General features: G+C 43.7%; 1 protein-coding gene across 12 annotated transcripts in view; it reads right to left on the minus strand.

Annotated features, from left to right (window-relative positions):
* The window catches only part of MPPED2 (metallophosphoesterase domain containing 2), a 164,317-nt gene that overhangs the window by 78,698 nt on the left and 58,326 nt on the right, over nucleotides 1-27,293 (minus strand). For 3 of the 12 annotated variants that reach the window (XM_081154794.1, XM_081154793.1, XM_081154795.1), the window contains exon 4: nucleotides 5,543-5,640. The exons of the other annotated variants lie outside the window; for them this stretch is intronic. The gene's annotated coding sequence lies outside the window, so the exon portion shown is untranslated. The remainder of the gene's footprint in view (nucleotides 1-5,542; nucleotides 5,641-27,293) is intronic. 12 annotated transcript variants of the gene reach the window in all.

The raw sequence follows: 27,293 nt of genomic DNA on the forward strand, positions 1-27,293 counted from the left end.
TAATACACTAGTTCATTTTTCTAGTTTTTATTTTTCTATTTTTATACAGGGTGGGGCAAAAGTAGGTTTACAAAGTTGTTCATATGGAAAGTAATACATTAATAATAACAATAAAAATACAAAAATAAACTCTGTGTTTCACATACTCACAGCTGTAAACCTATTTTTGCCCCAGCCTGTATATAAAATATGAGATTATTTAAAGAAAACAACTGAACAAATAATTGTACAGATAATTCACAAATATGGCCAATAATAGCACAGATAATTCACAGGTATGATGATGGCAGTAAGTGATGAATAAAATGTGGAAAACGAGTCCCTTGGGTCTGGTTGGAGCTATGGACCGTGGTGAGACCATAAACTCTTAGAGGCAGCAATTAAGTCTCATTCTAACCTGCGTCTTCTTACTGTATCTGTTAGTGCCTCACAGTTTCACATAAATAGATGCTCAGTTAAAAATTACAGGATATTGAAAGTCAGATGGGTCCTCACTGGGCCCTAGAGTTCTAACTGCCCCACGTTCTGGCTGCCGCCTGGTCCCTAAGCAGTCGCCACAAACCCTTCCAGGTTCCTCTCCAGCTGCCAGGCTCCTTTTGACCCCCTACTGGGCATATGACATGTCCTCTAACCTCAAGGAAGGCTTTCTTCACTCCTCTTACCTGCCCTATTACTCTATTTGTACCTCATTTAATAACAGGCCTCTTAACTCCATTCCTCCCACTCCCACTGGCACTTTCCAAACAGCTCTCTTAGATTATGTTGAATCTTTGTCTCTCTCTTTGTAATCGCTTCCTTAGCGAGTTTATGTTTTCCCATCCCATGAAAACAAAACACAAGCAGCCCTTCACACACACACACACACACACACACACACACACACGCACGCGTGCACGCACCTCACATACAATTCCATACCATCCCTAACTTTGTGGCTTCCTTGAGATGCCTCCTCATTTCACTTCTATAGTTCTGGAAAGAAAATTCCAGGAGCTAGCAACTGGTGGGCCAAATTCAGCCCACAGATGTATTATAGTTGGCCCTCAATTGTGTTTTATTTTTTTTCAATTGAGCTAATATTTGGAAATCGGGAGTTCTGGGTTTCTAGCTTATTCTGGAAAATTGCAAGATCGGGCGAAGCTGACCTCCATCTGCCGCAGACCTTTCCACTTTCTATTACTGGTCACATCTGGCCCCTTGATCCATGTTTGTGTTGCCTGATAGGCCATTATCAGAATTAGCAACTTAGAGACAAATGGTTACTCAGAACTGACCCAACAAAGTCTTCCAAGAGTTTACCCTGGAATATAAGTGATGACCTAACAGCCAAAGCCAAGACTTATTCTCCATTCCCATCTCCACTGATCCCACTGCCACTGTGGCACCCCTGTGCCTCAGAGGATCAATCCCCTTGATTACTGACGTCACACTCTCGTTCCCTCCTCCCCATCTGCTGCTCCTCTTCCTCCTTCGTCTTCCTCAGCTCCCTCTGCCTCTTCGCTGACTCATTACACTCTCCCTCTTCACCTTTACTTCTGTGGGTATTACTTAATATTTTCTGACTGTATGTCTCCCATTTCTATTCCTTGTGATTCAATTTTTAAACCATGACAATTTAATCCATGGGGGCGGCCTAAGGTGAAGGGTGGGGGCTCCAGGCTGCGGCATGTGTTAGCTGCATAACCTTGGACGGAGTCCTTACGCTCTCTTAAAGCGCAGTAGCAAACGCGGGTAATAACTGCACCCCCCTCATCGTTTTCAAGATAAAATGAAGAAAAGCTTTTAAAGCGCATGCGTGATATGAAGTAGAAACAATCAGTGCATGTTCAGTATTTTTCACTTGATTTTATAAGTTTTGCTTTTTGCATACAACTCGTCTCTCCCCTTAGACTGCGAGGTCTTTGAAGGCATGGAGCGTGGCTTGTGGTTCTTTGTTTCACACAAGGTACCCCATTCAACACGGTCCAAATGACAGGAGCACAACCAGTATTTGATGAATTAGTGAAGGAAGGAATGAATCTCTCAAGATCTGTCAGGAGCTTCCTTAGAATTCCAGAAATTGAGCTCGTCATCCTGGGCTATGACCAGAGTTACACCAGTGTCATGTTGTCCCCCTGAAGTGTCATCCAGTCCAGCCAAATAATCTCCAACAACCGTTTTTAAACACAGTTTCATGAAATATGAATGGGGCAAAATGCTACTATTACCCCCAAGGTCTTCTGCGCATTATATAAGATACTGCAGTTAAAGAACTTACAATTTCTAACACTTCATAATCACTCAAGAGCTGTATTATAATAATCATTATAATGATTAACCTTCCCAGGTGCTATCCAAGAAAACATCAGTTTATCCACAGACTGGATCACTCCCTGGTCATAACAGCACTCTTCTCAAAAGAAAGCATCTGAAGATGGAAATGAAAGCTTTGATTTTCCAAAGGCAGAAGCTGGCATGGTCCATGGTGTCCTTCAAGTTGACAAAAGATTTACTAAGGTCATCAAGGCCTCTGGATCTAGAGGGGATGGTGGGTGGCCTACGAGGTCTCCAAGCTGTACACAGTACAAACGCAGCCACCTCTATCAAGATGATTTTAATCTTGCAAAATGTGTACCCCGAACACATCACTTCTTTCCTCCCTCTGTTGTTCCATCAGCCACCCTTTCTAATATTTACGGAATACCACAAAATGTGCCTGGATCGGCTTCTCATTCACAGTGACTAGCATAACCTGGGATAGATGACACCCAGATTCTGTTTCTCTCCAGTGACTGCTCATTCAGAATGTCTCCAATATCTTACAGCATCGGATGCGTGTGTAGGGAGGAATGGAATATTCAGTAAAGTTGCAGATCTTCAGGTATGTGTAAGTCTGATAAATCCACGACAACTCTGAAGCACACATACAGAGAACTGTGTCAAGGTCAGCCTCCCTTCCTTATCAAATTCGGGGCATTTAGTCTGTCACTTAAAGTGGCTCCCGTAAATCACAGCACATGAACCCAGAGGAGCCTCAGAGACAGCCTGATCTGGTGATTTGAAAGCTATGCCCCCTGAGCCTCCCGGGGCTGGAGCAGGGGACCCAAGGAAAGAGACGGGGGCGGAAGGGAGGGACCCACCCTCATGTTCACTACAGCAGCGCTGCCTTCCTTTATGTTACAATTTGGGGGCAGATTTCATTTGAAGAAAGATATTGCTGGCTTAAAAATATTAAAAGGAAAATCCACTGATGTATCCAATTCCATTTTAGTGATGAAGAAACTGAGCGCGAGGGAGGTGCTCCCACTCGCTAAGGAGAGTCACCGGCCAAGTTGGTGGCACCAGTGGGACAAGTAGAGCTCTTTTGCCTCCTGTGCTTGTTTTTCTTGCAGATGATTTCCAAATTTTTAACAGCCTTATGAAGCCTGGCTCCAGATCTATCCCAAGGCCTCCTCATACCACTCCTCCAGCTACGGTGATCTTTTCTCCAGTTCCAGGCAGCTAGGGCCCTTTTTGTGTATGCCGTGAAATAGAACCCCCCCTTCTAGATGTTTGCCTGGCGATGTCATGGATTTCTCCTCCAGGGGACCTCAAGCCGTGTCAGCTTCGCACCATGACAACCCGCATCCTGGCTCATTTAAGGCATTCCCCAAATGCTGCTGCAGCTACGGGTGAATGTCTTACCCACGTGCTCCCCGAAGAATTTGGGAGCCTACCCAAGAAGGGAAGGTCACGGACTTGAGGAGAAGAGAAAGAAATGCTCCCCTGCTTAACTTTACACAGGGTCCCAGAATTAAACAAGCGCCTTGGCTCTATTATGAGAACCAAGAGGAGACTATGGCACGAGGACCAACGTTCAAGGTAATAAACCCAAACGCCTCAGGGAGCCACAGAGGTAAAACGAAAGTGTGAACTGGGCCAGGTAGAAGGAACAGGGAGCAGTAAGGACTAGCGGACATGCGCATCGCCATTTAAAAATAAACACACATAAGTACTGCTTTGGCCAAACAAGATTCCTTGCTAACTTGCGCCCACCCCTGACATACCACCAGTAAAAATTAATGTCCCTCAAAATTAAGTAGCATACAACTGCAACCTATTTTTCTGCTACAAGTCATTAAAGAATGCATTCCTCTAGGAAACCCAAGTTCAGGTCAAATCAAAATCCAAAGTCAATTCCAGAATAGTCACTTTTCTTGGGAATCATCCTGCCACCTGCTAGAAGACGGCTCCTGCACAATACTCTTCATTCCTCATGAGTAGGGGATACGGGAAATAGTAGGGACAACCAAATGGCCATCAGTTTGTGGCTAACGACAGACACCACCTTTCCCATGCCCCACTTTTATCAGGGACCTGAAAAGCAAGGCTAATTGATTGCTATCTTCTATTTGTTCTGCTGAAACCAAGGAAGAGAAGGAACCCAGAGTACAACAGTGGTTCTGCGTGAAGGAGAGCGTCCCAAAGCAAACATCACCTGCCAGGGTTCCTGGGTGAAAGAAAACCCAGCTGTAGGAAGGTGACAAATTTCAAGATCTCCAATCCTCATGCCCACTCCCCTCCATACTCCTAAGTTACAGACTTTGAAAATAAATGAGAAAACCAAAAATGCTGGTGGCCTAACGCTGATGTTAAAATGAAGCTCACTAGGTAGCAAGAAGAAAACAACACAGAGACGACAGAGAAAGAGAAAGAGAACCTGCTGTGGCTCTCAGATGCCCGGGAAGATCAAACTCACAAGGCACAGCCTTCGGGCTCACTTTCCCTTGGCAAGGTGCCAGAAAGAAACTAACTTTCTGAGATTAAAAAGAATAAAATAGACATGAAGTCGGGTCTATTATTGTGGGACTGATCTTAAGGGAAAGAGATATGCTACAATCAATCAGATCTCTGAAACCTTCCGCCTGCGCAGGGCAGCGCCAGGGGCCTGTTTCAGAACACTGTGCCCCTATGCCAGTTTATAAAGGGACCTTGCTATATCCCCCGGGTGGAGGAAAGACGGCACTTCTTTCTGTTTAAAATGAATATGTTTTTAATATCGCGACTCTAGCAGGGAAGGACAATGTTCGAACTCTTCAAGTCTCTACATTCCACTGAGAACTAAGACTAACCTGAGCTTGAAAACTGGCCAAGCAGAAAATTTTGCAGAAGTATGAAAGAAAAACACACACAAAAAGAACACCAATGGTTGTGAGGATGGAAGAACTCGGAGGCTGTGGGATGTACGAAGAGATACGTCACCTAAAGCCCCTCATTACTATGGGCTAAGAGAGAAGGGAAGGGCTCTCTCAGCGATAACTGGGCAGAGCCCACCTTTCCCTGCTGTCCTTCTAGCACCTGAAAGAATGTTTGGCACTGAGTTGGTGCGCACTGCCTACCTGGCTAAGTGAATGAATGAACCTCCAGCAATCCCTCTCGGCTCCTAGCTTTGCACTCACTCGCCTGAGCTGCAAAGCCACCAGAAACATTCAATCAGGCGAAGCTCCGTCTCTGACCTCAGTCTCTCCCCCGTCAGGCTCCATTAATTTTCACAAGCCCTGACAGCTCTAACGTTAATACTCACACTTGCTGATGGAGCCACACAGCAGGTTCAGACTGCTACCTTCTCCTCTGAAACTCATGCATTAGGGTTTCTTCCATGCTTGCAATGGGAAACCAAGTCTAAGAAATATTAAACACAGAAAACTATATTACAATGATGTCAGGGCTGAGCCAGAAACCCAGGAGGAAGTAAGGAATGCGTGTGAAAACCCAGTGGCCTGCTGCAGGAATCGGGGCTCAGGTAAGACGCCACAGCTGAAACATGCCCTCCTCTCCTTCAGTCTCCTTCATGAGAAGAATCCCAAGGCACCAGGAGATGCTATAAGCCTTAATCTACACAGAGGAGGCAAACATCCATCCCCCACTGAAGACAGCAGACCCCCTCTGGACCTGAGAACTCACCAGTACATGGCACTGATGACAGGTACCATAGCAAAGTGTAGACCACCAGGGGACAGGCCACTAGGACCCATAACTACGTATCAGGGACCTGAAAACAGCTCAGTAGCAACTTGTTTACATGCATTCCTGTTTCAAACATCACCTTATTCCAACATAACTCTTTGTGACTTAAACACACAACAAACACACGCACACACACTACTGATTCACACTCATACATTTTAAGACAACCATAAGGTAGTAAAAATAAATGACAATATCTTCTTCATTAACCAAATGAGTATCTCTAAACTGCCACCCAGGCCAGCACGGGGCTCTCCAGGGGAAGCTGTGGAGGACACTGCTCACTGCGGTGAGGCTCCAATGACACCTGAGCCTCAGGAGCCGGCTGCACGGCTGGAACCACGGGGGGTCTCCTCGCTGCTGGTTTTTTGTGCAATCTCCTCCTTACAAATGAGACCTTGTTGAGTAAGATTTAGATCCCATACAACAAATTCGACCTGAACAGACTATCTTCTAAACTGAATCCCACTCGGGGTTCCACTGGATAGCAAAAGAAGAATTCGGGAAAGGCATTCTTAAGTCGCACCCCGACCAGCTGCGTGCATGTTTCTGTCGCTCAGACGCACTGGAGTGCACGGGTAGATGGCACCAATGAAGATCGGGGCTTTGGAGTCAGGCAGATGTAGGACCAAATTTCTGGGTCTGTCACTTAATACCTATAACACTCAAACTCAAAACATGTTCTTTAACTTTCCTTTTACCAGAAAAAAAATGACACTAATTGTACAGCCTACATTACAGAGTGGATATGCAGATGGAGAGAGATCAGTAAAGGGCCTCACAGGAAGGGTGATGGTTACTAGTATTTTTATCTGTCCCGTTTTGCACTGGAACTTCATTTGGGATAAGGGGCCATCTCCTACTTCCTACCACCTTAAAAGAGTATTCAATGAGTAAGTGACAAAGTCTATGGTGAACGGAAGAATTATGTTGCTGTTTGTTCCCCACAAAGCCTTCAAAAAGCAACTAAGAAAAGGTATCCCTTCCAGCAATAATTATAAAAACAAGTGGCAATTATTCTACTGACTAATTAGAGGAACAAATGCAAATCCTATGTGTTTGCACTTTAAACCATTAATATGTTGAAAATCAAATTAAATAAAAATAACATGGGTATCAAGGCCATATTCTTGAAAGGAAAGTAATGATTTCGAGGCTTTTCAGATTCCCTCCACACCTTAACCTTGCAAATGGCAATAAAAACATCTTTCCGTACTAAGTGCTATTATTTTCGCATGCTGAAACGACGTCTGGGCAGATGAATGCAGGACAATGCATGCGGGACACGGGTGTGCCGTGATTCCAAGGGGTTGGTCCGCAGAAGCCAAAGCAGAGGGTTGACAATGGAAATAAAATCTCTGCCTTAACAGTGCCGCTGGGGCTAGATGAAAATGGTCTTCCAGAACTTGATTAAAACTAAATTGAAAAAGAACACATTTGGCTAATATTACATTAGACTAAAATATAGCAATGAACCCTAATACTCTTGAAATCTAATAAGAAAAAGCCATCTCAATTTCCAAACTTTCAAAAGCATATTCTTTAAATGCATCACAGATCAATTTACATGGTACTTTTGGCAATAAGCAAAACCAAATCCCAGGGTCCAATTGGCTTATATTGGAAAGTGTGAGAGCAAATGCTAGAAAATGCAATTACTGCAAACAAACTCCATTTTCTCTCCTCTGAAGGGAATTTCAGAGAATATTTTATTGCCATCAAATAATATTTCTGAAGGCATCAATACACAATTCTATTTTCTCTTCTGAGTCCCTACTCACTGTATAATCTAATCCACTCTACAGAATATCTTGAAATTTAGAGAAGAGCCTACGAAAGGGGATATTACCTTGCACACACATCCTATGTCAATTTTAATAATTTGCACTCTGGACAGGAAGCCGCATAGAGCAAAAGTTAGGATCCAATAAAATTGACTTTTCCTATTTTATAACTCGAAATTTTAATGAAGCATTTCAAGAATAAAATTTTAAAAGAAATCTCTCAGGGAAGGTTATTTTGATCGATAGTGACAGCAATGAGATGGACGGGATGGAGGCCACATTCATTTCCTCTTCCATTTCTGCTTCTCCCCCACCCATCAACTGGCAAAATTTTCTAATAAAAATTCCAGATAATAAGAAGCTACAAAGAAGACATCCTGGGGGGTGTGAAATCATGAAGTCTCCTACCGATGAGGTTTCAGTTTCATTGAAATACCAGCTCCAACAGTCTCTGATCTCTTTCCTTTGGAACAGCTTTGCAGCCTAAATGCCACCAGCCTCCCCTCTGAGATAAACTACGCAGTGTAGTACCTCAGGAAGAAAGGATTTCTGCAAAGTCCATCATGGCCCTTGGGGCCCAACATCTATTTCACTTTCCACATTTTCATTCCTTACCCATGTTATGGTCTGAATGTGTTTCTCTAAAATTCATATGTTGAAATCCTAATCCCCAAATATGATGATATTTGGAGGTGGGGCCTTTGGGAGCTCATTAGGTGATGAGGGTGGGGCCCCCATAAATGAAATTAATGCCCTTATAAAAGAGCTCCCTAGCCTCTTCCATACATAGAAGCACAGTGAGAAGATGCCATCTATCAACCAAGAAGAGGGCCCTCATCAGAACACGACCATGCTGGCACCCTGATTTTGGACTTCCCAGCCTCAAGAACTTGTTGTTTAATTCACCCAATGTGTGGTATTTTATTGTGGCAGCTCAAGCAAACTAGTATACCTTCTTATAGGCAGACTTTGCTTAATCTATCCTACACACTAAAGCTGAGGTGATTTTATAATACAGATCTGATCATACACAGGGTGTCCCCAAAAATGAATACACACTTTGAATAATTGTTAGTTCCAATGGGTTTAATCTGAAAAGAAACACCAATTGAGCTATCAGCTGTTAAGTGTGTATACATTTTGGGGGGACACCCTATGCATTCCCTCTACACACTTACTCAGCCATTTAAAAATCTTCCTAGATTCCCTATTATTGCCTACAGACAAAAGGCCAAACTCCTTGTGTGGTGTGTCCAACTCGTGGGATCTGGCTCACCTCAGCCACTCCACTCATACCTTGGGTGGCTCTGAGCTTCCCAAGTGCTTGCAGTTCATAGAATGAGAATTTGTCTACAGGCCTCTTTCTCCCACTTGCCTATAGGCTTCAGGGGGGTCAGACTATATTCCGTTTATCTTTCAATCCCCGGCAGGCTTTAATAATCATTTATCAAATGAATGAATAATTAAAAAATAATTGTATCCTGGTTAAGAATCATGTGGATATGAAGCTAGTACCTCAATTTTGGATTCCAGATGGCCTTAAAGTGTTACAAATCCTATTTTTATTTATCCCAGGATGGCACCAATTATATCCATCATAAGGTCTACTATTCATTTGCAATTGCGGAACTAAATCTGATTTTAAAAATCTGTTATAAAAGGACTTTGGGGGAGGGGAAGGCAGATGGAGGCAAAGATATTGGCTTGCAATAGTAAAAACTCAATTTTGTTGAAGGACTGAACAAATGAATAAATAAGTGAATGAATGAACTATACACCTCACACAAATAACGTGTTCCAATTTCAAAAAAGAAGGGAATTACTGCTATTGTACGGTTAAAACTACTAATTTAAGGATTTCTGCGGCCTTGTTCCCAGGATTGGGTAGTTTAGAGGAGATCATCAATAGTGGAGTTGATGGAACAGCCATTCTTTATTTGAGGAAGTTGCCTGTATTTCTTCTTCGCTGTATCCCTTCATCTGAAAGTTCACCCCTAGGCCTCTCAGGCAGATTGCTGCTGTTTTGACAGCTGGGTCTGCAGAGGCCACTCTTTACAAATCAGCCTAGTGCCCCGGCCAGGCCAAGCAGCTTCACGTGTGGGCATCTTCTCAGACCCCCAGTCATGGGCCAGATGAAAGAATCCACGCGAACATCCTTGCAGGGCCAGCTCTTCCCTTTTGCTTCCAACAGAAAAATCAAGAGGCAGTGGGATGCCCTCGAGATCTTATCCTCTCATTCCAGGCTTGCTGGCATTCCAACCTAGGAAAGTCTGGAAATGAAAATCATTCCTCCTGTGAAACAGAAAGCTAGATCCTGCGAGGCTATGTGACTCGAACTCGCCCAGTGAGTTAGCTGCAACGCGGAACTCCCTGTCCTCTACTTCACCGTGTCATACAAGCACGCGGTCAGAGTTTTTGAGTTGAAGACTGTTGAAATGGTTTTCTTTATAGGTCAGGAAATTAAGATTCAAAGAAAGGGAGAGAGCCTTTTCTAAAGACTATGCCTACAATCATGAATCCTGACTCCTAACATCGATCTGCCATTACCTGCAAGTCCCATCCAATACCCCCCAGGACAGATGGCCACTCATTTCTTATCTCACAACACTCAGGACTGCTCAAGTTCATGGTTGGGGTACTCATTCTGTTCTTTTCTTAAGCTTCTACTATTATAGTTTAAGACCATTTTCTTTCATTTGACTCAGGTATGGCATCTTTTGAGTAACCTTAACTGCAAGCTTAAGTCACAAAATAACTTAGGATAAACCACTGTCCTTCCAAACTCTCCTTCTGTCTCTGACACTGTTATTGAGGTGCCTTTAATGAAACTCAATGGTAAAGATCTTCCATGAATCCAACATCCCAATTTTTACTTATTTTTGTCCATCAATAACTAAGGGACTATGCTTGCTTACTTTCAGCCAATGTGGCCCCCTTTTCATATCAAAATACGTAGGTGGTTTCTCAAGGTTCTGAAAAAAGGGTTTTCTAGAATGATATCTTCTTATAATACATAGATTCGTCTCAACCACAGTATTTCATTTCTCCCTGTCCCTGAAATACTGCCAGCATTTTTTACTGAGGTTACTCTCCTCCAAGTGTGAGGTTGGGTCAGTATCACTGATTTTTAAGTGCTGAAAATGCAGGTCAAACTTTTTGAAAAGGACTACTTTTATTTTTTTTCAAATGAATTCTTTTGGGGTGTTTTGGCTAGAAACTGGAGATTAGATACATTAGTAGAAAAAAGGGGGCACAGTCTGTATTTTTGCAGGGTCTAACATAATAATTCACAACTGAGAACTCTAACCACTTCCATTCAAACTCATTCAAAGCCTGTGAAGTTGATGCTTTACTAGGAAGGTCTGGCCAGATTTCAATGCTGTGGGTTAAACTGTTCTTACCTTTTAACTCTGTCATGTGGCAGTTCACTTTCAACTCCACATTCTCAGATTCACCCAGTTTGTGGTTTCCTTTCCCTTTTGGCTCATTTCAAAGTTCTGGCAAAGTCAGGCCATAACTTAATTGTCTAACCCAGCAGCCTTGGGGAAAAGAAATCTTATTAGATCCCATGAAATCTCATTAGATTTCTGACTGTCTCAAAAGTTCAGGACGAGATTTGATAATGAAATGGGGTCCCACAATGCCCACAATACTATAGAGCAGTGATTTTCAACCGGTATGCTGGAATGATCACAGTCTTTCTACAACACTGAACAACTATTCCCTGTGGTCCTAGGGTAAGATAGGCAGTGTGCTGGGTGCTGGCTGGGAATATAATGAATGCACAAAATAGAAAAGGGTCTGCCCTTAGGGAGCTTATACTCAGCTGGGAGCAACAGACAAAGAAGTAAATACCTACTAACAAAGCTCAGATTATGATCATTGCTAGGAAGGGAATTAGCAGGTGCAATGAAAGAGAGTAACAGAAAAAAATCTATTGAGATACAGCGATCAGGAAGGTGTCTTCGAGGGGGATCAGTCAACATTTGCAGTCTGTCCAGCCCTTTAGCAATAATCAGTTAAGATATGCAAGAAACAGACTTTCCTGATCATGTGTAACATAGTGTAAGGAGGCAGGAAGCATGCACACACCCCAATGATGTTTAGAACAGTATTCAAGAAAAAAAAAGAATACTGTAGAGCAGCGATTTTCAACCGGTATGCTGCAAAAATTTTTAAAACATGCCATATCTGGCTATTTAGTCAGGGGCACTGGCCTCTTTTCCTTTAGATTGTCAAATTAAAAAATGACAACAGTCAACACAACAATAGCCCTCTGATATAAATGACTCAAAGTTATACCCTTTTTTTGTCAAATAGGCAAAATTATATAATTTGGTGTGCGACAAGATTTTAGTAATTAGTTTAGGTATGCCTTGAGATGAAAAAGGTTACAGATCGCTGCTGTAGAGAAAAACGAGAAAAACAAAATTTTTCAAAATGAAAATAGTAAACAGGTAATAAGTATGGTATCCTAAAGCATTACCCAAAGTCGTCTCAGTCCCCAGACAAGCCATGCAACCATGCTTGTCCCCTGAATTGCAATAAGTCATACCACATGGACTCTATTCTAGGAAAATAGTAGGCTACTCCGAAGTTCAAGGCAAAGATATTTCATTACCAGGCTCATAAAGCAGACTTTGTTGGTGGTCTACTCTAATCTCTCCCCAGCTTTCTGTGACAGCAGAGCCCCTAATTTTGTTCATCTTTGGGAAGCCATGTGCCCAAGAAAAGTGTGCCTATTCCTAGACCCAGGTGAGTAGATCTTGATGAATCCTATTTCCCTTGCCAGTGACTGGTTTAAAGAGGTGCATGTCACCCGATCCTAGCCAATGAGACATGAGGGACAGTCTGCTGAAGGACTTCAGGGAAATGGTCACCACCTATGCAAACAGACCATACAAGGAGGGAATGGTCTCCTTCCGCTGAACAGTGTCCTGTCTTCATACTAAGCTTAAAACTTCAACAGTGACTCCAACCTTAGGGGCAAGGTTAACATGTGAGAATAGGAAAAAGAAATTCGAAATACACTGGGTTCCTGAAAATCATCACTGGGTCCCTGAATTTCCAGGTCCTAAAAAATGCTTTACTCCTCCCAGCCTTCTTGTTATGTGAGATAATAAATCCCTTGTATTTAAGCGATTTTGTTTCTTCCAGCCAAAAGCTTCCTTACTGATTTAATACACTTTGTTTACACTTCCACATGCTTAATTAACAACATAACGTCTCTCCCAAACAATGCTATTTGTATACCTTCTACTTCTCCTAACAACAGCTTAGTAACAGATCCTGAATTGTGAATTGCTGCCTCTGGCAAGGACCCTCAGAGTCCCTGTAAACAAAATTAAACAATGATGACAATTATGAGGCTTAGAACCAACACAACACTTGGTTGGGCACTGTCCTAAAAAACTTTATACATTAACCTACTTACTCTTTACAACAACCCTATGAACTAAGAACTATTATCCCCTTTTACTGATGAGGTAACTGATGTACACAGAGGTCACAATGAAAAAGAATAGGCTTGCTAAGGGTGATGAGGGCATGCAGGATATATCCCTGAACTTCACAACTGATAGCATCATAAGCAAGAACAGGGCAGTGAATTGGAAGAAGGACCACAGAAAAGTTCATTAAAGCTCCAATGATTTGCACCCAACAGTAGAGTACCTGATTCAATAAGTCTGAGCTGGATTCTAGGAATCTGAATCTTTAACCACCTGCCTGGTGTTAAGCAGTCAGATTTAGGAGAGAGGAACTTGAAATAAGGGAAAACTGAGCCCCCCCTTGTATGGCTCAGGGGTTGAGCATTGACCTAAGATCCAGGAGATTGAGGTTCGATTCCCGGTCAGGGCACATGCCCAGGTTGCGGGCTCCATCCCCAGTCAGGGGCGTGCAGGAGGCAGCTGATCAATGACTCTCTCATCATTGATGTTTCTATCTCTCCCTCTTCCTCTCTCTGAAATCAATAAAGATATATTTTTTAAAAAAAGAGAGAGAAAACTAAGCTGTCTAAGATTCGGAGACATAATAGGGTAAACTGAGCTGATTTATTAACTCCTTTTTAACTAACAATGCAAAATGCTTCCAAAGTTAACTCCCATCACAGTGGTTCAATAACTTTAATTCTTTATACCTTAGGATTTAGTTAACTTGTTTCCCAAATTCTACAGGACACAAAGAGCTGTGTGCGTTTCCTTGTCTTCTTGACTGTCTGATTCACATACTGGCCCCAACTTGCCTCAAACATATGCCAAGAACGTCCTGCAACAGATAGGGAACAGCCCACAACAGGAAGGAAACTTAAAAATCCCACCAAGTCTAGCTCACAGTCATTTCAGTAACTTTATAATACAGACGCTTGAAAGTCTGGATTGGCCAGGAATAATTCAAATAAATCAGGCAGATGTGGTCACGATGGCAATTTTCTGTCTACCAGAGTCGGAGAGCATGAATGTGACCAAAGACGAATGACACTAAACTGACCTGCAAACGCATGGTACGTGAGCAACTGCCTCCCCATGCCACCACGTGGCAGCACTGCCAATCAATCATAGCATCTTTCCCACTGAGCCTGGATGCTCCAGGGAGATCCCTCTTAACAAAATGCTTCTGGCCTGAAACTCTCTCAGAACAAGAATAAAAATTAAAATCTCTCACAAACAGAAGAAAAGAAAGCAAAAGAAAAATATTGTGTGTTAATTTCCCAGACATTCTTCTGATGTATCCAAGTCTTCTTATTACTATTTCTATAGCTCCTCATGTTCATAAACGGTGCTTGGATAAATGTTTGCTGAATTTAATTTGTTTGTTTTTTTCCTACTACCTTGGCCAAAGGATTCAGCATTTTCCCTAACATGAATATTAAACTCAACAGAGCCCATGAAATACTGGAACCAAAACAGTTAATTAGCAAGTCACCAAGACTTAGCTAGAAGCAGGAGACACTGCTTAGGAAGCTGCCCATTTTTCTTGTAATAAAGAAAATAAAGACAGTAATTCTGAGGACGTTTATTAACCCCCCAGTATGGGTAACTGCCATCAGACGCGGGTCTGCTAGTCTTGCATTAACATAAGCTACTGGATCTCGGTTTTCAATGGCACAGTAATGCCCATGATACTGCAAATAAGTGCTAACGCTGGAGTTTTGGAAACCAAGCCCTGTGTCTAGCAAATGCTTTTAAAAGAATTTCACTCTCAATGGTTGCTTGCCCAGAAGAAATTCATTTTATGTTAAAAAAAAAAAAGTAAGAAAGCAAACAAGGAGGCATTCAATTGAGCAAGCATTTTCTTAACTCATTTTAAGATAATCTCTTGCATTCACCAACAATTTCTCCAATTGGCAGAACCACAGAAAGAGACTTTGTATGGTTGGCTGTATGCTCCATTCTATATTGGTGGATGACCTAAAATAACGGAATGGTGATAAAACAAAAAAGAAAAGAAATGCTTTATAATAGTCAGGACACGCCGACCAATTTTAAATTGAATTACACAGCCTGCTAATCTTTATGATGGTTTAAAATTTCTTTCCACATGATGCATTATACTAAAATTTGCAGCCCTTCCCCCTTCCTACTTCTTGAGCTGAGAGCCCCCCAACAGACACACCTCCCCAGTGACAGAGCTTCTCTTCGACCCCAAAAGCATTGTTCCCGCTGCCTGGGAAGGCAGGGCACGGCATGTGCAAGATTTCATTTTTATAGCTATTGTGATTGGTGCGCATCTATATTTCACACCAGGGTATACAGACAGTGCTGCGAACACCGGGCAGTTTTCCTAACACACGTCTCCAAAAGGGGAGAGTCAGACACACACAGATGATAAAAGGGATTCTGCAAACCCGACAACATCGAGGAGCTTGTGAAATTTCCAAAACGGGTGTGCAGAGCAGGGCACGCTGCGCATCCGATGCAGCTGCTACGCCTCAGAAGCTCAGCCACGCAGGGTCAGGGCGGGAGGAACCGCACCGACGCGGGAGCCCGGCCACCCGGGCCGCGCTCCTGCTCGGCTGCTGCGTTTTTCGCACACTTTAGGCGATGGGCAGGGGCAAGGGCGAGGGGAGAGAGCTTGTTCTGATGCGCTCAGATATCTAACCCTCTAGCCCTGGGGAGGACGTCGGCAAGAACTGCCTTGATGCGTTTCCAGATCCTTCTTCCTCCTGCCACGGGGAAGGGAGTGTCCAAATTTACCTCGCTAATGTCCAGGAGACATGGCCCTTCTTAAAACGTAAGCTCCTTCCCGATACCTTAGACCCTGGGATCTTACTGTGTGATGCATTTGGCTTATTTATAATAAAAATAAAAGACACAGCCGTACACACTGTCTAGTGAACAAAGCCATGTTCCCTATCACAGAGCTCTATCTAGGACTTTTCAAGACGTGCAAGGCAGGCAAAGAGACCATATATACGAAGAAAAACTTGGATCTTATTATCGGAGTGTACTGCAAATTATGAGCTACAGAACAGCTACCAGAAACCACACAGTTTCTGGGAATTCTAGACTCTCTATTAACTGACACTCTCTGGTTCCTCTGAGACACATGCTGACTGCTGCCCACAGTGTACTGACTAATGACAGTCACAACTGTCCCTGGTGACACCTATGCACGTCTGCTCCTATGTACTGCAGCCCCAAGCCACTTGCATGTATCTCCAAACTAGTTTATGCCAGCTGCACTTTTTACCATAATCACCTAATGTCATTGTATATTACTTAAAATTACTACATATGAACATTAAAAGAGTGTATAAATTTTCTGTTGCCTAGGGAGTAAACGACACCACATTAAAAAGGAAGGGGGAAAGAATCATAAAAATAAACATTCTGCACTCCCATTGTTTCTCAAACATCTTTAGGTTCTGACTCACCAATACATAAACGAAAATAGAAGTGTGATAAATATGGTGAATTTTAGATGAAGATCATAAATTATGTGTGTGATTTACCCAAGAAAGACACTGCTGATCTCTAATCACTATGAATGAGGAAAAGGCTTAGGCACGACTTCAGAAGATTGGCCAAGAAGTGTGCATCTATATGCTTTGGGTTATAAAAGTATCCAGCTACATGGTTATCACACTATGGTTTCCTACTCTGGCTGACTTTTTGATTAGCTGCTCCCTTTCCAGTCCCTGGCACAGGGTAAGAGGGCTTCGGCTGGGGGAGCAGCTGCATGTGCATGTGCTGTAGCTGTGAAGGTGGAAGTCATGCCCATCGCCACCTGTAACCCTGAGACCTCATCAAGAACAGACACCCAGAGGCAAAAGCTCTACCTGTGCTACAAAAGATGTAAGTGTAGTTTTGGTTTCTTCCTGTTTTCACAGGAGAATCCTAAATTTCCTCCCTTTCACAGTGCTAAATATACAAGTGTGAAAATATACAATTTGTCAACTCATACATGTCATTTTTAGGCTTTGTGGTTACCTTGCTTTCTGAATCCAGGCTTTTTATGAAAAAGAATTCATGAAATGAAGAATATGGAAATATCAATGTGGTTTCCCAAATCCCCAGGAAACTCAAATTGCAGCTAACTAAACTAGCATTCCTACTAGGAGCACCAGTCCTAGCATGACCACTATCACCACCATCACCACCACTAAGACTATTTCTGTATGTTCTTGTGTGGTTATCAACTCCAAATTCAAGTGATAAATGCATAAAGCTTTGATACACCATGGGTACTGACTCACCAACGATTGTGTAATATGAAATAATTGAGTCAATGAGTAAAGAACTACACAACCTTGTCCTCAGTATTTTACAGAGAAATCAAAGCACAAATCGAATACACAAATCTGTTTATTTTATAGTCAGATATCTATCCTCACAAGCCAGTCTAGTCTCCTCGAAATGAAAATAAAGTTTACGTCTCAACCTTATTTTCAGACAAAGGAGAAGAATACAAACTAGAGGATAAGTGAAATTTACCCAAATGATAGGGAGAAGGGAGACAACACAGCTGAGTTGTACCACTTTACCCTGAAATTAGATGGGGGGGAAATGTGCTGTTTCTTTCCTGCTCCTGAAATTTGAACACAAGTTAAGAAACACTGGGGGAAAAGTTTATTTCAGTTTCATAATGTGCACAAAACTTGCTGCAGTAATATCTAAATCTAGCAGATCAATAATGCATGTTATAGTCAGCTGCTTAATTATTCATTTTGGATGTACCAAGTAGGGTTTAAAACAAATTCCAGATGTGAAAAGAGCTGGGAAATACAGGCAGTGTAATCAAAACTAAAAGTCATTTTTTCCCCAATGTTATTTTTTTCTGGAACATGGTAAAAAGCTCTACTTCTCAAAATCAGAAAGAGACACTTTGATTAAAACTTTACACACACACACACACACACACACTCAGTTGTGTTCTATGGACTGTTACAAATGCTACAATCAAATGCTCTAAATAACCCACTTCCAAATACTATACATAAAAATAGCATGTATCACAATATCAAAAGGTCACAAGGTGACAAATAGAAGCAAATGCTAGAATAAGATCAGTAACCAAAGACATGCAATAAGAAGTAAAACAAAAAGCAATACAAAAGGAGTGTTAATTTGGGGACAAATCAAAATAGAAGACTAATTAAAGGTTGCTGTATAGGGTGCAAAGGGTGAGTGGGAGCTACATGCCATTCAACGAAGTATGTACCGCCAGGTCCAGGGGACACCTCTTTAGACTCTGTACAAAAGCACCTCATGGGTGAGCAGCTGCCCTGATCAGAAATAACACATTGGAAAAACTATTTTTCCATATTTGCATATTTTTAAAATAAAAATGCAAAACTTACTCCAATTTCCTTCCCCAAGAAGGAAAAAAAAAGCCAAAAATAAACAAAACCAAAACCAAACATAGGGATCTATCTGTGAGTTTTGCAATGAACCCCCCTTTTAGGCTAAATTATGAATGCCTACTAACCAACTATCTATGTAGAAGCCAGAAGCCCTTCAGTCCACAGCTCTGGAATGTGCCTTCAAGTTGCCACAAGGCCTAACTCATCTGGGCCAGAAACACACAGAGGGTCTGAGTGCACAAGTTTCCAGTACCACCAAGCAGGTTACCGAGGCTCTTTTCAGTTCATGACTCAGCACTTTCTGGCCTGCAGTGGAGCAGCCGTCCATCAGAGAAACCTAGTTTATTTGACATTCATTGATGATTTTACTCATTTTTAAAATTAGTTAAGATATCCGGCAGTATCTCTTGGAGAAAAAAAAAAAATCAATTAGGGAACATTCTAAGGTAAATAATTTTCTGGTCCTTACCAGGACAATGTAAAAATTAGAAATGAAAGAAACGGGACATCCTTTGATTACCCACTGCCCCCAGTCTCTAGCATCCTGGGTCCCAAGATTCGAGCTCTGTGACCTGGGCTACGGTAGGTGCAGCATCCATAGCTGCAGCTCAAGAATATCTTCTTTGTGTGTTTGTTTGAGGATTGAAAGAGATTAATACGTTTGCAAAAGGCCCAGGACGTCTTGTCACTTAATACACGGGTATACTAATTTTACAGGATCAAGTTTCCATTGTAACCCCTCGCTCTTACTTAAGGGTAAGAAAATGAGAAACTGTATTTTATTTTAATTTGACTTGGTTTGATTTTTAAAACTGATTGCAATGCATGGTGGATTCTGAATAGGAAAAAAAAAATGCTATAAAGGACATTATTAGGACAACTGAAAAAAATGTCTGTAGATTAAATAATAGAATTGTATCCATTTGTATTTGATTTTGAAAATTTTAATGGGTTAATATAAATGAATATCCATGTTCTTAGAAAAGACACATTGAAATACTGAGGGTAAAGGGGCAAGACGCCATAGCTTACTCTTGAATGCTTCAGAAAAAATAAAAAATAAATAGATAGACCTAGAGAGAGAGAGAGTGAAGCGTAAAGTAAATACAACAAAACTTTAACAACTGGGGAATCTGGGTGCAGGGTATATGATAGTTCATTGTATTATTCTTGCAACTTCTCTTAAACTTGAAACTAGATTTAAAATAAATATAAAATGTTAACTGAAAAAGGGTTAACCAAGTGGACTGTCCACTGAAGTGCGAAGCGCTGCTTAGCACGAACGGCCCTCCCGGTTCTTCACCTTGGGCTCCACTCGGCTCCCCGCTGCCGGGGCCGCGCCTGCCCCGCACAGCAGCGGCCCTGCCGCACTCCGCAGACAGTGCTGCAATTGTGTCCCCTTGTCTTTCATCTCCTTGCACTACTCCGAGGGAGCGCGTGAGGGTGAGCTAATGATTTGCTGGGTATCTCCGATGAGCACTATATTATTTGCATCATAATATTTTCATTTCTTCCCCCTGCACATAATGCCACGTTGACAGCAAGGTCAGTTAAGTTACTATAAGGGATTTTTAATGAAAACAATTATAAATTAAAAATAACTGTGTTTAAAGCATTTAACAGTCACTAGGGTCAAGTGATTACAGCAGTTACAAGACCCATGGGACGTGTTCACATCAAAACAAAGTGAATAAATTACCTCGGCTGGCGCATGTAATCACTAAGTGACCACAGGGGTCAGGCAGAGTGGAACCCTGAAGACTATCACGCAAAACCAATAATGAAAATTTATCAGTCAAAAGGTGGGGGGAAAGGGGGAGCATCAAGAATTAGTGAGTCGAGCCACAGACTGGAGTAGAACTGACCCTCCATGCAGCTTGAAGGGCCAGGAAAATGACATTCAAAACCCCAGGGGACCGCTGGGGAAAGAACTCCAGGAAACACCAGGCAGGCAGGCTGGGAGGAGTGGGAGGGCGCATGGCAGTGATCTGCGCAGCACCGGCAAGCTAAGAGCCAGACCAAGGGCTGCTTGCCGGTAAGAACGACCGTCCTCGGCCAGAAACCCGTGGCGGGGTCTGGACGTGCATTCGGAGGTCTACGACATAAGACAATGAAGGGTGTGATGTTAGCAATGAAACGATCACCTCTAACATTTACACGGCACTTGACGTCTCCTGAGGCTGCTCCTCAAGCTTCACCCTCACAGCTCTGCGTGTGACTGTTTCTCCTTGTTGGAGAGCAGTGGCTGAAGGTCAGGGAAGTAAACACATTTTGTTGATGGAAGTACACGCAGGAAGTGAAGAAAACCAAACATTTATTGAAGAGTCCCTATCGGCTGAAGACTCCACTGGGAGTGTCATCTCGGGAGACTCACACTCGAAGGAGAAGACCAGAAGCCCTAAAGCTAATGAGTGCTAGTCATATGGACTCAGTGTGGAGGAGACAAAGAGATGAAGGCCCGTAAGGGAGGCAGGGCCAGTTCCCTAACAGGTGACCTTTGAATTAAGCCTTAAAGAAGGAGCGAGAGTCACAGAAGAAAGAAAGACTGGCAGGCAGGTGGTGGGACCAACAGGAGCAGAGTCCCTATTCAGCAAAAATGTACTGAGGGCTTTGTACACACACAGCACGGCGCTTGGCACCTCATCAAAGACACAGAGACCCATCCCCTGTTCTCATGGAGAGACCCGTCCTTCATCCCACGGAGAGACCCGCCCCTCACCCCACGGAGAGACCCGCCCCTCACCCCACGGAGAGACCCGCCCCTCATCCCACGGAGAGACCCGCCCCTCATCTCACGGAGAGACCCATCCCCTGTTCTCACGGAGAGAGACCCGCCCCTCACCCCACGGAGAGACCCGCCCTCATCCCACGGAGAGACCCGCCCCTCACCCCACGGAGAGACCCGCCCCTCACCCCACAGAGAGACCGACCCCTCACCCCACGGAGAGACCCGCCCCTCACCCCACGGAGAGACCCGCCCCTCACCCCACGGAGAGACCCGCCCCTCACCCCACGGAGAGAGACCCGCCCCTCATCCCACGGAGAGACCCGCCCCTCACCCCACGGAGAGAGACCCGCCCCTCACCCCACGGAGAGACCCGCCCCTCACCCCACGGAGAGACCCGCCCCTCACCCCACGGAGAGACCCGCCCCTCATCCCACGGAGAGACCCGCCCCTCATCCCACGGAGAGAGACCCGCCCCTCACCCCACGGAGAGACCCGCCCTCATCCCACGGAGAGACCCGCCCCTCACCCCACGGAGAGACCGACCCCTCACCCCACGGAGAGACCCGCCCCTCACCCCACGGAGAGACCCGCCCCTCACCCCACGGAGAGACCCGCCCCTCACCCCACGGAGAGAGACCCGCCCCTCACCCCACGGAGAGACCCGCCCCTCACCCCACGGAGAGACCCGCCCCTCACCCCACGGAGAGACCCGCCCCTCATCCCACGGAGAGACCCGCCCCTCACCCCACGGAGAGACCCGCCCCTCATCCCACGGAGAGACCCGCCCCTCATCCCACGGAGAGACCCGCCCCTCATCCCACGGAGAGAGACCCGCCCCTCACCCCACGGAGAGACCCGCCCCTCATCCCACGGAGAGACCCGCCCCTCATCCCACGGAGAGACCCGCCCCTCACCTCACGGAGAGACCCGCCCCTCATCCCACGGAGAGACCCGCCCCTCACCCCACGGAGAGACCCGCCCCTCATCCCACGGAGAGACCCGCCCCTCATCCCACGGAGAGACCCGCCCCTCATCCCACGGAGAGACCCGCCCCTCATCCCACGGAGAGACCCGCCCCTCACCCCACGGAGAGACCCGCCCCTCACCCCACGGAGAGACCCATCCCCTGTTCTCACGGAGAGACCCGCCCCTCATCCACGGAGAGACCCGCCCCTCATCCCACGGAGAGACCCGCCCCTCATCCCACGGAGAGAGACCCGCCCCTCACCCCACGGAGAGACCCATCCCCTGTTCTCACGGAGAGACCCGCCCCTCATCCACGGAGAGACCCGCCCCTCATCCACGGAGAGACCCGCCCCTCATCCCACGGAGAGACCCATCCCCTGTTCTCACGGAGAGACCCATCCCGTTCTCACGGAGAGACCCGCCCCTCATCCACGGAGAGACCCGCCCCTCACCCCACGGAGCTTGCTTTCACGCATCTATCCATCCCTCGAGCACGTTCCGAGCAGCTCCTGCGAGCCGGGCACTGTTGTCTGGATAAAGGATACAGGGCCAGTCCCCCCTCCCGGGCGGGCGTTCGGCGCAGGAGGACCAACGATACGGAAGACGACACGGAAGTGGAAAACGTAAGATCTCACCAAGGAGGTGGCCTCTGAGCAGAGGCCAAAGGAAGAAATGTTCGGGTTAACGATCGTGTGAATTAGAATGGGACTGAGGAGAAGGAGCAGTATTTAGAGAAGATGTCAATTCGGCTTGAGACATACGGGTTTTGAGGTATCTGTGTACCTTCTACTATCTATGGAAAAATAACTAGACTCCAGTCAGATGCATGTGTGCGTGTGTGTGTGTGTGTGTGTGTGTAGAGAGAGAGACTGAGACTCAGATTAAGCCAGTACTCCATTCCATAAATCACACCTCAAAGAATGAGAGTGATCTCCCAGGTTTTGCCATGCTGAATGAACATAGAACGCACACACCCGGGCAGAAGACAAAGCTCCTGCTGCTGGGCCCTCCACTAACAAATCTGTGCAGAATTGGCTAAGACATTGAAACTCTCTAATTCAAGTTGTCTAACTTAGAAAACAGGGGCGATAATATTGACAACCAAGGCTGCTTGCTACGTGCAGCGATGCCGCTCTCTTGGTCCCCCCACACTGTCTGTGGAAGAAGACTGATGAAGACTGAGATCATATGCAATAACCTTTTCAGGATGAAGACCCTGCTCCAGGAGGTAGGATTATGTATTTTGGGGGCTTCGATTTTCCCTCTTGGGCCAGTGGGTTTAGAAAACTTGGAGACTTTTTTATTTCCAAGGTGCTCCTTTTCTTTCATTTATTTATTTTTAATAGTGACAAAATTGTCATATAGTAAAATTCAAAAAGATTCACCCTTTCCAGGAAAGTGTTTACCTGGCTTCCTCTGCTAAGCTGATGAAGTAAGGTTCTATGTGTCTTGCCCATGCCTGTTTCTCTTTAGGAGATGGGGATATTTCAGCAAAAGAGAAAGCAGGAAGCTTTAGAACTGGGATTTGGAAGAGTAGAGACAACATCCAGAGGCTTAAGCTCTTGTCCACAGTGTGACCCCAGTCTGCCCTTCCACCTTTCCGGATCCCCATCCATCCATCAGCAAGACAGGGACAATACTGTCTGCCCATATCGACTTCCCTGCACCATTATGAGCATTAATGATCTAATATACTCAGAAGTACTTTGAGTCCTTTGGAGGAAAGATGTCATATAAATTAGAGGCATTATAATTAATGTAATTTAAGAAAATGGCTGGCCATAACAAAGAGGATTAGGTTCCCACAGATCACAAATGACCTAGTCATCATGTCCCCAGGTCACCAAAGGTCCTTTCTAATGAAACAAAATCTAGTCTTACTTTTTGAGCATATTCAACTATTCTGTATTTAGATTCTTCTGTTTTCAAGTACTGTATTTAATTCTATATCAAAACTGAACTACACTTTAAAGTTAATTCTGTCCTTATTGGAAAGAAGCACTTATCTATGAATTAGACCATGAAGTAATTCACTTTAGGATGAAAGAGTCTTCAGTGTAAAGAAAGACAAGTGGATAATATGCATGAATCTGATATTTGTTGTTGTTGTTTTATTTATCTTTATTGTTGATGAATCTGTTATTTGGATTAAGCAAATACTGATATAACGACAGACAATGAAACAGGACATTTGCATCTACATGATAGGATATATAGGCAACTCATAGATACTTTTTGAAATTCTAGAATCTCAAACTAAGAGAAAAAACCCACTCTAAGTAATTGCTTGAAATAGAGAGAGAAGTTTTTAAATAAATTATACTTGAGGGTAGTAATCGGGAAAATAAAATTATGAATCACAAACTGGAAAGTATAGCATGTCAGATATGGTTCTTGTGAGCAAGCTAATGATTAAGAAACTCCTTTGACATCAGACTCCAGACAAGGAGAGTCAGGGAATCACAGGCTGTAAGGACCTCTCTGGTACGTTCTCTGTAAGTCACAGGAAGTCATCTTGTTCACCCTTCTTAAAGCCTCACACCTTTGCCTCTTTATTAGAATGACTATTAAGTAGTCATAAAGATGGATCACTATAAACATTCCAGCAAGGCTCCCCTGCTCAAATCACTTCTGCAACATTTTTCTGGGAACTGCTGGGCACCTACAGGCAGTTGCCCTTAGGTTACCTCATGTGTTTTATTCGAGATCATCTACCTCCTTTTGCCCACGTCACAAGATCCAGTCCCTAATACTTTTGTACCACTGCAAAACCCAGTAGCTTTAAATGTGCAACCCACGCCTGGAAAGCATGAGGTGTGAGAGCTTAAAAAGTCAGCTGCAATCTGACCAAAGCCTGGCATGCTCGAGTTTGTGAGGCAGGAGCTGGTGTGCAGAGATGACTTCCAGAGGAGGGATGGTGACACGGAGAGAGAAGGGAGTCAGGCTAAAGATCGGGGCAAAAGGGAGACCGCAGGGGATTGAAACAGGAATAGGGAGAGTGGAGGCCTGGCCCCTCTGGTATGGTTTAAAAGTTAATTAGAATCTAAAAACACATCTATGTGTGTTGGGTTTGGGATGCTTGGAAAGGAGATGGTGCCACTTTTCTGGTGGTCAAGCTGGGCCATGAGGCTCGCCCTTTTCTCTGTGCCACAGGCAGACTGGGTCACTGGGGCACAAACTACTCCAAAGCCACTCTCCGTGAAGTTCGGCCCTCCCAGAGGGTAAGAAAAACCTGCCTACAGGGCAGGAAGGAGGAGTCATGGCACCGGCATGCTTGGATAATGTAATTGAGCAGCAGGTACCCTTTACTGACCATTCCCTACCTGTAAACGCCGGAGACACGTGTGCATTCACACACGACAATAGGAAGCACACTCATCATTAATAGTATCTGTGACTTGGGGGATATACTGGTGATCCTAAATTCCTTTTCTGTACAATTATCTACATTTTCACAAAGAATATGTAAGCTTTCACAATTAGAAAAAGAGTCTGGAGTCATTTTTAAAAAACCCTCACAGGGTGAAGGTTTTCTGCCACTGAGAAAATTCAAAAATATATGCCACAAACTCTTAAATACTGCTGAGGCTATTATAGAAAATCTTTATAGAGGAAAATGTGACAATACACAATAAAACTTTTTAAGATGTATGTATCATTTGGGGCAATAATTCTAATTCTAGGAGGATATCCTACAACTATAATTAAAGATGTGAGAGCAAGAAGGATGTTCATCACACCAGTGCAGATCATAACAAAGGAATGAAAACACCTCAGGTCTCCAGTAATAGGGACAGCTAAATAAATCCGAGTGCATCCATACATCAGAATGCTGCAGTGACACAGAGCATGATGTGTGAAATTTTCTAAAGTTACAGGATAATATGCATAGCTCTATTCATTTAAAAAACAGTCATTGCCAGAGGGGAAGGGTTAGGGGACTGGTTGAAAGAGGTGAAAGGATTAAAAACTAAAATTGGCAGTTACAAAACAGTCAAAGGATGTAAAGTATAGCATAGGGAATATAGCCAATGATATTTAATAACTATGTATGGTGCCAGGTGGGCATTGGAAATATCAGAGGGAACACTTTGTAAAGCATATGACTGCTTAACCATTCTGCTGTACACCTGAAACTAATACAAAATAATACTCAGTGTAAACTGCAATGGAAAAATAAAATTTAAAGTTCTTTTTTTTAAAAAAAAAAGAAAGTTGTTTGGAAAAATAATTTTAGTAAATTTTTTTTTAAAATAAAAATAAATTAAAAAATAGTAATTAAGCAAAAAGCCTTTAAAGCGTTAAGATTGCTGCTATTAAGGATATTCGAGATAGAAATAGAAAATAGAAAAATTTCTCAAATGCTGTACAGCAAATAGTAAATTACTCTGAAAACAGGATTATAGATGAATGCATATTTTCTACTTTGCACATGTCAAATACTAAAATTTTTATAATGTATATGTATCTTATTTATACTGAAAATATTCTCTGGGGGGAGAAGTCTAACAACTTATTGATGTAGCCATATTATTGATATATTATTAAGATGAAGAACAGACTATGAAATGGTACTACCGTAAGGTCTCTTTGGTAAAATGTATGTCGTGTGCATGCATATGTGTATCAATACAAAACATTCTATAAAGAGCCACACTAAATGTTAACAGTGGTTATCTCTCACCATGGGTAATTCTGTTCTCTTTTTTCACTTGTCTCTATTTGCTAAGTCATCAGGAATGAACATGTATTATAAGAGTAGAATAAATAGCTCAGGCTGCGAAAGCTTCTCCCAAAGACCAGCTCCAAAACTTTCGGCCAGCAGTACGATCACTGGAAAGGAACACGGTCTCCCAATATGGTTATTGTGGAAGGGACAACGTTGCTCTGTATGTCTAGGATCAGGGACGTCTGTTACAGTCACACTCCGTTATCACCGTGCCTAACACAATGCTCCTACAAATATGAATAATCCCTTTCTTGAGATTTGCCTTGGGAGTATTTTCTTTCTTTCTTTTAGGCCTGG

Source organism: Miniopterus schreibersii, assembly GCF_964146895.1.
Source record: "Miniopterus schreibersii genome assembly, chromosome: 12".
Classification (NCBI taxonomy): Eukaryota; Metazoa; Chordata; class Mammalia; order Chiroptera; family Miniopteridae; genus Miniopterus; species Miniopterus schreibersii.